The 11,534-nt window shown below is 51.4% G+C and overlaps 1 long non-coding RNA gene across 1 annotated transcript; it reads right to left on the reverse strand.

The window, feature by feature from the left end:
• Nucleotides 1-6: 6 nt before the first annotated feature.
• On the reverse strand, nt 7-5,828 carry LOC120095340 (uncharacterized). Its single transcript, XR_005490829.2, has 4 exons — nt 4,000-5,828; nt 2,952-3,110; nt 2,453-2,606; nt 7-1,398 (listed from the first exon to the last, which is right to left on the reverse strand). It is a non-coding gene; the product is annotated as an uncharacterized LOC120095340 (long non-coding RNA).
• Nucleotides 5,829-11,534: the final 5,706 nt, after the last annotated feature.

The following is an 11,534-nucleotide window of genomic DNA, read 5'->3' on the forward strand; positions in this document are numbered from 1 at the left end:
CCAGCTCTTGTTTTGTTCTAACTTTGATTACCAATGTCCGTGTGTTTGATGACCATGCATGCACTCAGGCAACTGTGCCCATGTGGAGGTCAGGGGACAACTTTGTAGAATTGGTTCTCTCTTTCCACCTTTATGTGGGTTCCAGGGAGCGAACTCAGGCACCAAGCTTGCACCACAAACATCTTTGCCCTCTGAGATGTTTCGCCAGCTATACATTTTTTTTTTATGTTGTTTGTTTGTTTGTTTTTGTTCTTAAGACAGGGTTTCTCTGTGTAGCCCTGGCTGTTCTGGAACTCACTATGTAGACCAAGCTGGCTCCAAACTCTCACAGAAACCCACCTGCCTCTGCCTCCTGAGCGCTGGTAATAAAGGCGTCCACCACCATGCCTGGCTTCAGCCGTGCTTTTTGGTCCTTGGTTCCTGAGAGATTGGAGTCCTTCACTATGAGGGTAGGGAAGAGACACTACTGGCCGGAGCAACTGAGAGCTCGCAACCTCAAACAGGAAGCAGAGAGAGAAGGGGATGGCGGAGTCTTCTCAAGGCACCGCCCCAGTGACACTTCCCTCAGCAAGGCCACACTGACTGAATTGTCCAAACAGCACCAACGACTGGGGACTGAGCATTCAAATGCCAAGGCTACTAGGACATCTTTTTTTTTTAAAGATTTACTTCATGTATGTGAGTACACTGTAGCTGTGTTCAGACACACCAGAAGAGGGCATCAGATCCCATTACAGATGGTTGTGAGCCACCATGTGGTTGCTGGGAATTGAACTCAGGACCTCTGGAAGAGCAGTTGAGCCATCTCTCACCCCCCTGGGGGGGTACCATCTTTCTTAAACCTCCACAAATGTTTTGAATTGTCCGCAGGCTTGAGGAACACCCCCACTTGGGCCCCACGGTTTTAATGTCCCCTGTATTTGTCTAATCATCCTCTGTTTCCTGGTAAAGTAATTTCTGAGCTTTTTTTCCAATTGTGGTAAACCATGCCATCTTAACCATTCCAAAGTGTCCAATTCCGCGGTGTCAAGTAATTTGGATTGCGTAACTGCCACCGTTTCCTGACCCGTCCATCTTCACCAAGCACAGCTCTGTCCCCCGTGAAACGCAGCAGCTCTCAGCTTTGTGCTCCCTGAGCTCCCACTGTCCAAGTCTGTCAGCCTAACTCCTGGCGGGACAGCATATGGGAGGTGTCATGTGGACTGGGGATGTGGCTCCATGGGTACAGGGCTCGTCTAGCCCAGAGCACTGAGTTTAAGCCCAGTAAGTACTTCATACGGCCATCTGCAATGGTGCACACCAGCCAAACCAACACTCAGGATGCCGAGGTAGGTTCAGAAGTTCAAGGCCAGCCTCAACTGTACATCGATTGGAATTCAACCTGAGCTTCTCAAGACCCTGTCTCAAAGAGGAAAAAGAAAAGCTTGTACATTTGTCCTGTCAGAACTGGCTTAAATATTTAAAAAGTCTTTGTTTCATTTTATATGTATGAGTGTTTTCCCTGCCCGTATTTGTGTGTACCATGTGTGCTGGGCGCCTGAGGAGATCAGAAGAGGAAGTCAGAGTTATAGACCATTATTAGCCACCCTGTGGGTACAACAGCTAAAAGTGGCCTTAAGCACTGAGCTACCTCTCTAGGTCCCCAGCTGACTTATTTTGAACATTGTATCTACCCGGGTCTCCTGACTTCCTGACATGTGTTGGAATTCCTTTCCCCATTAAGGGAGAAGGACGTATTCCGTTGTAGGACTACCATATTTCCAACGTACATTCCTGGGTTGGTGGATGCCTTCCGGCTCCGGATGGCTGATGTGGAGTCGCTGGGTCCTGTGCTGAGCCTGTATTAAACACTATGGGTGTGGTCGTAGAGTGCCCACAACCGCAGGCACACAAGGTCCCCAGCCTGGCTGCTTCCTTGCCAACACTTGTTTTCGGTGACTCTGGAGGCTTTGTTTGTTTGTTTTTGCTTTGGTCTTAGGCCGTCCTCTATCTAAGCAAGAAGGAATGACCTTAAGTTCCTGATCCTCCTGTCCCCACCTCCCAAGTGCTGGGATTGCAGGTGTGTGGCACCCTGCCCAGTTTATGCAGTGTTAGGGATCAAACTTAGGCTTCATGTATGCTAGGCAAGGACCTACCGACTGAGCCACATCCCGGGCTCTTCCTCCCTTTCTTCCTTCTTTCCTCCCTCCTTCCTTCCTCCTTCTTTCCTTCCTTCCTTCTTTCCTTTTGTTACATTTATGTTTATTTACTATTTGTATATAGACGTAGGGGGCACATGTATACCACATTCTCTGTGTGTGAGTGTGTATGTGTTTGTGTGTGTGTGTGTGTGTGTGTGTGTGTGTGTGTGTGTGTGTAGGTCAGAGGACAGCTTGTGGAAGTCAGTTCTCTCCTTCCACCATGTGGATCCTGGGGCTCAAGTGCTCAGGCTTGACCATGGTGGGTGCCTTACCTGCTGAGCTCCATTACACCATTGTTCATGGTGGCTGCCCGAGTGGGTGAAGGTGTCTTGGGCCTCAGCTGTACATGTGAGCCTCCTTTTGGCTGAAGCTGGTGTGAGATGGGTTTCTCTTTCTTGGAACTGGTACTGACGAGGCTTTAATGACCTGAGCACAGTAGCTGTGGTCCGTGAGAAGTTTCTTTCTTTTCTGTGATAGCCTAGGTAGGGACTTCCCAGTCTTTTGCCTTCAGGACCCAGGTGCAGGGCCACATTGGCACCTCAGTGTGGAGTCTGTTGCTTGGGCCACCACCTCATCCCTTGGAAGGGGGAGAGATGTGGGGTGGGGATGGGTGGGAAAGGGCTTTGACCTTGATTTCCAAGGGGGGGAATTTAGTTTATGGCTACTCTGCAGGGGGACTGGGGAACCAGGTCCCTGGTGGGACAGCACCACTCTCTTCACTTTCTAAGGTGGGAATGGGTTTTGGGTCCTCGGCAGTGCAGCAGATCTTACCTGAGTGGGTCATTGTGCCTCCGTTCTCTCTAGCCCCACAGGTCCAAGGATCCCTTGGGAACTTTGGAGCCTGCTAGTCACTTTGAGTGCCCAGTGTGCCCACAGGACCAGAGTGTACTCTAGTGAGGGGATCCACCGTGGAACCGCCATCCTCAGCACCTGTCACGGCAGCACCAGAGTTACTGGGTTAAATGGTGGTCTCAGAAGACCTTGTCTGACTCTTCAGTGTCTCCTGTGTCAAAGGCCTGGCACTCTGTATGGTGCTTTTGGGAGCAAGTAGAACCACCCAGAGCTGGGGCCACATCGGAGGGTTTGAGGCCATCAGGGAAATGCCTTTGAAGAAAATGTAGGGACCATCCAATTCTCTTTCTCTCTTTTGGTGTACAGGGGCTTTCTCCCTCCCCTCCCTCTCTCCTTCCCTCCCTCCTCTCTCCCTTCTCCTTCCTTCTATTTCTTCTTCCTCCTCCCTCTCCCCTTCCTTCCCTCCTCCCTCTCTCATTCTCTCCCTCCTCCCTCTTTCCTTTTCTCCTTCCTCACTCCCTTCTCCTTCCCTCTATTGCTTCCCCCTCCTCCCTCTCTCCTTCTCTCCCTCCTCCCTCTTTCCTTTTCTCCTTCCTCTCTCCCTTCTCCTTCCCTCTATTGCTTCACCCTCCTCCCTCTCTCCTTCCCTCCCTCCTCCTCCCCTTCCCTCCTCTTCCTTTTGTTTTCTTCAGTTGCTATTTATAGAGATCTGACCTGTTCTAACTGGGCTTGTCAGCAATCCCCACCTACTGTGTTATGTACAGCCACGGCCTTGAACACAGCTCTCCCGGTTGCTAGCCCAGTGCTCTGGTGCCTCCCCGCCGGGCTTAGGATTCCTGGACTGTGGTCAGTGAGGGAGATTGGCTCCCAGGGTGACCAGCTATCCCATCCTGGCCTGACATAATGGCTTATGCAGCCTCGCGCTTGCAGCTGCCAGCTCCTCTAGAGGCTGCCCACTTCCTAAACCTCAGTTCCCAGCTTCAAGAGGGAGCTGCCCTTGTCCTCGGCTCACCCCGCCAGGGCTCACCCTGTGGGGAGAAGGGCTGGATGCTGGAGACACGAAGGGGCAAAGGTGCACCCTGAACACCTCTGGGTCCTCTTTGCCTCTCAGATCAAGAAATGCCATGGATGCTCCCAGCACTGGATGGATAAATGAATGTAGCAGCATGGGCCTGGGGTGCAGCTGGCTCCCTGCTGGTGGGGGGTATTAGATTGGGAGCAGAAATGGGGCTGGAGAGCAGTTCAGTGGGTAGGAGCTCTTGCTGAGTACCTGAGTTCAAGTCCCCAGCACACACATTAAAAATTAACTAAATAAATAGGTAAATAGATACATACATACACACATACATATATACACACATACATACATATACACATACATGCATACATATATACACACACATACATATTACATACACACACATGCACACATACATATACATGTACACATATACCACATATACACATACATGCACATGCACACACATACATATGTACACATATATGCACATACATACACATACATGCACACACATACACACGTGCACACACATGCACACATACATGCACACATACACATACGTACATGTGCACATATGTACATACACACCTTTACAGATACATGCATGTACATGCACACATACATGCATACATACATGCATACATACATACATACGTGCTGTGCTGTAATCCCAGTGCTGTGGGGTGGGAGAGATGAGGAAGGACTGAGAACCACACCCTTTGTCCTCTGGACTCCATGGGCACACACTTGGGTACATTCACCAAACACACGTGTGTGCAGATACCCGCTACCCTTGCCTCCGGTCTTGGGAAGAACCTGACTCCTTTCTGTTCCCTTGGGCGATGCTCAGGAATCCTGGCTTCCATTGCTTGGCTCCACGGTCAGGATGAGCTGACCCAGACAGCTTCCCTGAGTCCTGCTTGGCGCAGAACTCTCCAGATCTGGACTTGTGCTCCCCTGCATTCTCTCTGAGGGATGCTGGAAGCCTGCTGTGAGCCCAGGATTCCTGACACTGCTTCATTCATCATTCATTCATTCGCCTCCTGAGGCCCACTGCAGGGCCAGGATCTGGAGGGCTGGTCTATAGGTGCCCTCTAGGGTCAGATGGATATTTCCAGGTTACCACTTGACTCTTTCTCCTTCGAAAGACTCAGAAGGTTGAGGCTGAAGGGAGGACTTCAGAATTTTGATAACCAGGAAAGAACAGGGCTGCTGCGGCATCTAAAATTGAGCTTCCTCCCTTCTGGGAAGAGAACAGAGGGAAGTTGCCCCCACTCCCCCAGCCCACACACCCTCCTGTTTGTGGTCCCTCTTCCCCAGGAAGCCCCTGGCATCAGAGAGGCAGAGGCCACTGGCCTGGGAACCCCTTTACCCATCCCCCACTCCCATTGCCCTCAAGAAGCCACCTGCAGCAGGGACTGGGTGTGGGGGCCCAGGCTGGGGCTGCCAGCACAGCAGGCCCCTGGGAGTTACTGTAGAGCCACTGGGGAGGGGACTTACCAGCAGTCAGTTCTACAAGACCCCAGGAGGTTTCCACATTTCCAGTAATGGCAGAACTCGTGGGGGAGGGGTGGCCCAAGGTGCCAGCTCCTGCCTGCAGCCAGGCCTGGGCCCTGTGTTGTTTCCCCCCTGCCCCCGCCCCCAGCAGTCAAACAGGGATACAGGGCTGGGCTGATCTGAAAGTTCAGTCGATCCCTGACCTGGCCTCACTCAGTCTTTAAGATGTTCCCAGGAGGATGTCTGTCTGGAGAACCAGCCCTGCAAGGCTCAGGTGGACCCTTTTTATACCCCGCCTTCCCTGCCCGGTCCACTTTCTCTCCAGGGCCTTCCTAGCAGCCCTCTGCCTCTTGCTAGGGGCGGAGGCCTTGACCCTCAGTACTCTGGTGGGCCAAGAGTCTGATTCACATTGAAAAAAAAAAAAGCTGTGCCTCTCTGGAAGCCCCAAGTCCCAGAAGCAACAGCAGGGGCAGAAACACCATGAGTGAGACCTGGGAACACAGCCCAGTCTGCAGTCTGTGCAATCCACTAAGGGTGTGGCCAGAAGGAGGGGTACAAAGGATATGCAGATGGGGCCCTAGTCCAGCTGGTCACACTTCTAGAGAGAAGACCACTCACTCACTGAAGTCATCACCATCATCACCACCACCACCATCACCACCAACACCACCATCATCACCACAACCACCATCACCACCATCATCACCACCACTGCCATCACCACAATCTTTATCACTATCACACTACCTCAATACCATCATCACCGTCATCATCTGGGAGAGCAGCAACACAGGGTCAGGGCATCTGGTGCAGGCAAGGAGCCCAGGTCTCAGGGCCAAGGAAAGACAGAAGTCAGCTCTTAGAGGACTGGCGAACGAATCACACCACCCACAGGAGGATGGGTCAGGAGACACTGAGAGGGGCAGGCACATACACACACACACACACACACACACACACACACACACACACACACACGGACTCCCTCACTCTTCCCTGCATTAATTTGGCAGACATTTTGGGGCCAGAGAGATAGCTCAGCTGGTAAGAGTGCTGTTGTGAAAGGCTGACCACCTAAATTCGATCTCCGGAGTCCACAAAAAGATGCAGGTTACGGATGTTTCACCTCTGTGATGCCAGTTCTCCTACAGCAGGCTATGAAGCAGAGATAGGACCACCCAGAACCGCAGGACTGACTAGAACCCAGTAGAGGGGCCGGTAGAACCCGCCCTCAACAAAATGGATGCAAGGAACCAACCCCAGCAGCAAGGAGCCCCAAACACATGGCCAAGTAAAATGTAAATACATGAGCTATCCTGGATCCAACACCACAGCGCAAAGGAGAGTGGTGCCTATGGTATCTGAGCTCCTGCAGGAGGAGGAGACGTGAGGAGTGAGGAGGAGCTGGCCCCTGGTGCTACCTCAGAGGAAGAAGCAGGAGAGACCCCTGATGCAGGAGAGAGTGTAAGTTCAAGGCCAACCTAGGCAAGTTAGCCACATCCTGTCTTACCCCCGCCCCTCCCCCACAGAGCCTCCAAGCTGTAGTCTAAGTCTGGAACATTACCAAAGGCTCGCCCTCAGCCCCTGCTTGATGCCACTGGAAGAGAGAGGAACCCTTAGGAGATAGAAGCTGGCCTGTCTTCTGGTCACTGTGGGTGTGTCCTCAAAGGGAACCACGGGACCCCAGCTTCTTCCTCCTCTTCTCTCTCTGGCATTCTGGCCATAATGCGAAAGGTCTCTGGCTGTTGGTCAATTGGTTGTTTTTGAAATGGAGTTTTACAGAGTCCAGGCTGGCCTATAACTTGGTCGGTGGCTGAGGATAACTCTGAACTTCGGGTCCTCCTGACTCCCTGCCAAACGCCGGAGTTCCAGGTGTGTACCTGGGTTTTAATGGATGGCTGCGACTTGCAACAGATAACCCCGCACCACCCTGTGGTGTCTCACGAATGCTATGTGTCTGCACCACATTCCCAGTTCCAGAAAGGACATGGCCCAGATGGCCCAGGCTGGCCTCACCCACATCTCCCCCTCTTCAACACATCCTAACCAGCTTCAGACGAATACCCAACCAACTGCCATACATACACCTCTAGCCCCTGTTAAGAGATTCCTTTAGTTGGATGCGGTGGCACGTTCTTTAATCTCAGGCTTGGAGGGCAGAGGCAGGTGGGTCTGTATGAATTTCAGACCATCCGTAGCTACGCGGTGAGAGCCTGCCTCAAAACGGCAACAAGACTTGTTTGTGTGTGACTGCTTCTGTTGACACGCGAGCGGGCACAGACAACAGAAGGGTACTGGGTGTCTCCACGGCTGCCCAACTGTTCCTTTGAGGCAGGATTATTCCCGGAACCTGAGGCTGGTAGTGGAAGCCTACAGGTCCCAGCGATCTCCACCGCTGTCTTCCTCAGAGCTGGAATTCAGCTCTGTGCGGGATGCCCTGTTTGGTATGTGGGCTCTGACTTCCGGGCTCCCTGATTGCGTGGCAAATGCTGTGAACCGTTAAACATCTCTCTGGCATCCCACCTTGGATTTTGTGAGGCTCCTTGGCTTTTCGGTTCAGGCATTGGTGTGGTTGTTTTGAGACAGAGGCGCACCGGGCAGTCCTGGCTGGACTGGAGTTTATCATTTTCCTATCACCTGCTTTCGCACAGGGTAGTGTGAGCAGTTACTCGGCCATGTGCTCCTGCCTCCAAGTTCCACCTGTGCATAGAACCGAAAACAGCAGGACTGAAGATTCTGAGTCCAGGAACCAAAAGAAACCTTTTCCAAAGTGAGTCTTTGTCAGTCTGACATAAGCCAGAGGTGTTCAGGAAAAGAGAACCTCCACTGAGAAAAAGCCTGTGACAGATTGCATCCAAGCCTGGGGTGCACTTCCTTGATTGATGGTTGATGTGGGAGGGTCCAGCCCACTGTGACCGGTGTGACCCCTGGGCTGGTGCTTCTGGGCTATGTGCAAAAGCAGGCCGAGCAAGCCACGGGGAGCAAGCCAGTGAGGAGCACCCCTCCATGGCCTCTGCATCAGTTCCTGCCTCCAGGTTCCTGCCCTGTTTAAGTTCCTGTCAATGCTTCCTTCAGTGCTGAACCTGGAGTGTAAGATAAACCCTTCAGGCTGTGGTGTTGGAGCACAACAGAAGAAACTCTAAGCCCCCTTTCCTCTCAGTACTTGACTGTCTCAGATGTTTGTCACAGGAAGGCAAACTGATGAACTCACCTAGGGACACCTAAGCTAGACCCTGTCTTGTCTCCTAAGCTTGTGGATATTCCTAGGGACCTAGCAGGGCGGCTGTAAGAGTTCCCAAGAGGTTCAGCCTTCCTCCTTAGGCCTTAACTCACCAACCCTAAAAAGACAAGCAGACCAAACCCAGAACTCCGGGTAGAATTTGAATTTCAGACACACTGTCGTTACCATCAAACCTTATTCACTGCCCAAAGTTTCTGTGTAACTGAGCACCCTGGGTTCTCTGTTGGACTCTTCTTCCCACCCACCCTGGTTCCCAGCCTGACTCTCAGGCATGATGGTCTGGGGGTCTATCTCAGGGGTAGTGTGCTTAGCTCACATGCAGGAAGCCCTGGGTTCCATTCCCAGTATGGCTAAAGACAGACAAGACAGACAGAAGAGCCAGGCACAGTGTATGGCTCATTCCTAGCATTAGGAAGTTAAAGCAGAAAGATAGGTAGGAGGAGTTACAGGCCAGCCTAGGCTATCTAATGAGTCCAGGGTAGCCTGGGCTACAGCATAAAAACTTATCTCAACAAGAGCAGCAAGATGCTAGGCACAAGCATTAGTCCCAGAGCTTAGGAGAGGGAGGCAAGAAGGTCAGGAGATAAAAGCCAGCCTTAGATCTATAGTCAGTTTGTGGCTAGCCTGAGCTACATGATATCCTGTCCAAACAAAACAAAACAGCACTGGGGAGATGATCAGTGCTTGTCTGGCAAGCAGAAGGACCAGAGTTCGAGTCTCGGGACCCATATAAAAAGAGCCAGGCTTGGTGGGTGCATGCTTGCAATCTCAGTCGGGGAAAGGGTGGGAAGAGGCAGGAGATGGAGGCAGGAGGATTGCTGGGGTTCATTGGCCAACTTCACTGTCTTACTTGGTAAGTTTCCAAAACCAGAATAGAGAGTCCATCTAAGGGGGAAAAAATGTGGTTGTTGCCTGAGCACCAAGGTTGTGTTTTGCCCTGACACATAGGTGCATATATGTGCGTGCATACACACACACACACCTCATACACACATCACACACACACCTCACACACCACACACACACACACACCACACACCACACACACACATCACATACATTACACACCTCACACATAAATCACACATATCACACACATCACACACTTCACACACACACATCACACACCTCACACACACAACACACACACATCACACACCTCACACACACATCACACACCTCACACACACATCACACACACATCACACACACATACACACACACATGCACACACACACACACACACACACACACACACACACACATGCACACACCCTAAAGCACAGAGAAAGCAGCAATGACCGAATAACTGGAGAAGGAATCATTCAGTGGAAAGTGCACGGGCTTCTTGTCATCTCTGCTCTCCTGTCACTCACAGGGCCCATCCATGCTCACCAGCCTCAGGCCCCTTTGCAGCTGTGAAGGGAACAGTCATTTGTTCTTTGGGCCCAGCAGTCACTTTCCAGCGATCTTGCTGCAACAGGTTCTTGGTATTTCACAGTTGTTATTACAGGGAAATTTACACTCTACAGAATTACGACAGCGTTCGGCTGCTAATGGAATTATTATTCTTGTTTTGTGTGTGTGTTTTAAAGCATGGAAATAAAATTTACTTCCAACAATACGGCTGCAATTTCATGTTCCTAAAACTGACCATAAATAATAAACGTAATCACGGAGTGCCTGTAAGCACATTAAACCCCCTTCTCGGAAAAAGCGGCCTCTCTTTCCATCCTGCCGGGATGGTGGCTGGCAAGCTGGACAATTGGGGTTCCTGGGATGGCTTCAAAGGGGTGAAGCAACTTCACAGGCTCCAGCAGGAGCATCTCACTTAACCCTGCAGAGCCCAGCAGCTGGGACTGGTCAGAAGAATCCCACTTGGAGAGCTCGTCCTAAGCACTGGAGAGCTCTCTTAGGTGGGGGCTCTCCTTGCTCTGGGGTGAGCCCAGTGTCCGGCCTCTGGGGATCCTGTAACAAAGCCCCTGAGCCCCATGACCTGGCAGAAAGGGGTTATGTGACAGTCCTAGAGACCGTAGGCCTGAAGCCCAGGCCTATTGAATACTCCTTCCTCCAAAGGCTCCCGGAGTCTTCCTGCTCTGCCAAAAGCTGATGGGCCCTACCGTGTCTGGCCTGTGCTCACTCACACCATGGTAATTTTTGCTTTTGTGGACTTCCTGTGCACTGCTCTGGGCCTGTCGGCTATCTCTTCTGCTTCTCTATTGAAAAACATTTATTTTTTTTATGTATATGTGCATGTGTCTGTGCGTGCATTCGTCCGTGTGTGTCTGTGTGTCAGCATATGTTCGTGTGACTGCGTATGTCTGTAAATACCACACAAGGGAGTCGCGGTTCCAGGAGCTGGTGTTTCAGGCAGACGTGAGCAGCCTGATACGTGTGCTTATGACTGAACTCCGGTCCTTTGGAAAAGTTGCAAACACTTTTATTTATTCATTCGTTTGTTTATTTATTATTTTTGTTGGTTTGTTTGTTTTAGGACAGAGATTCTCTGTGTAGCCCTCAATATCCTAGACCTCACTCTGTAGACCAGGCTAGCCACATACTAACAGAAATCCACCTGCCTCTGCTTCCCACATGCTGGGACTAACAAGCCCTTTTAAAAGAACACTTACCCTTCGGTTTAGGGCTCTCCTCTAATCCTTCAGGCCTTGTCTCAGTGGTAGCTAAAGGCCCTGGGTTCGGTCCCCAGCTCCGAAAAAAAGAAAAAAGAAAAAAAATCCTTAATCTGGGCTGGGCATGGTGGCACACACCTTTGATCCCAGCACTTGGGAGGCAGAAGCAGGAG

This window comes from Rattus norvegicus, chromosome 10, assembly GCF_036323735.1.
Source record: "Rattus norvegicus strain BN/NHsdMcwi chromosome 10, GRCr8, whole genome shotgun sequence".
Taxonomy (NCBI): domain Eukaryota; kingdom Metazoa; phylum Chordata; class Mammalia; order Rodentia; family Muridae; genus Rattus; species Rattus norvegicus.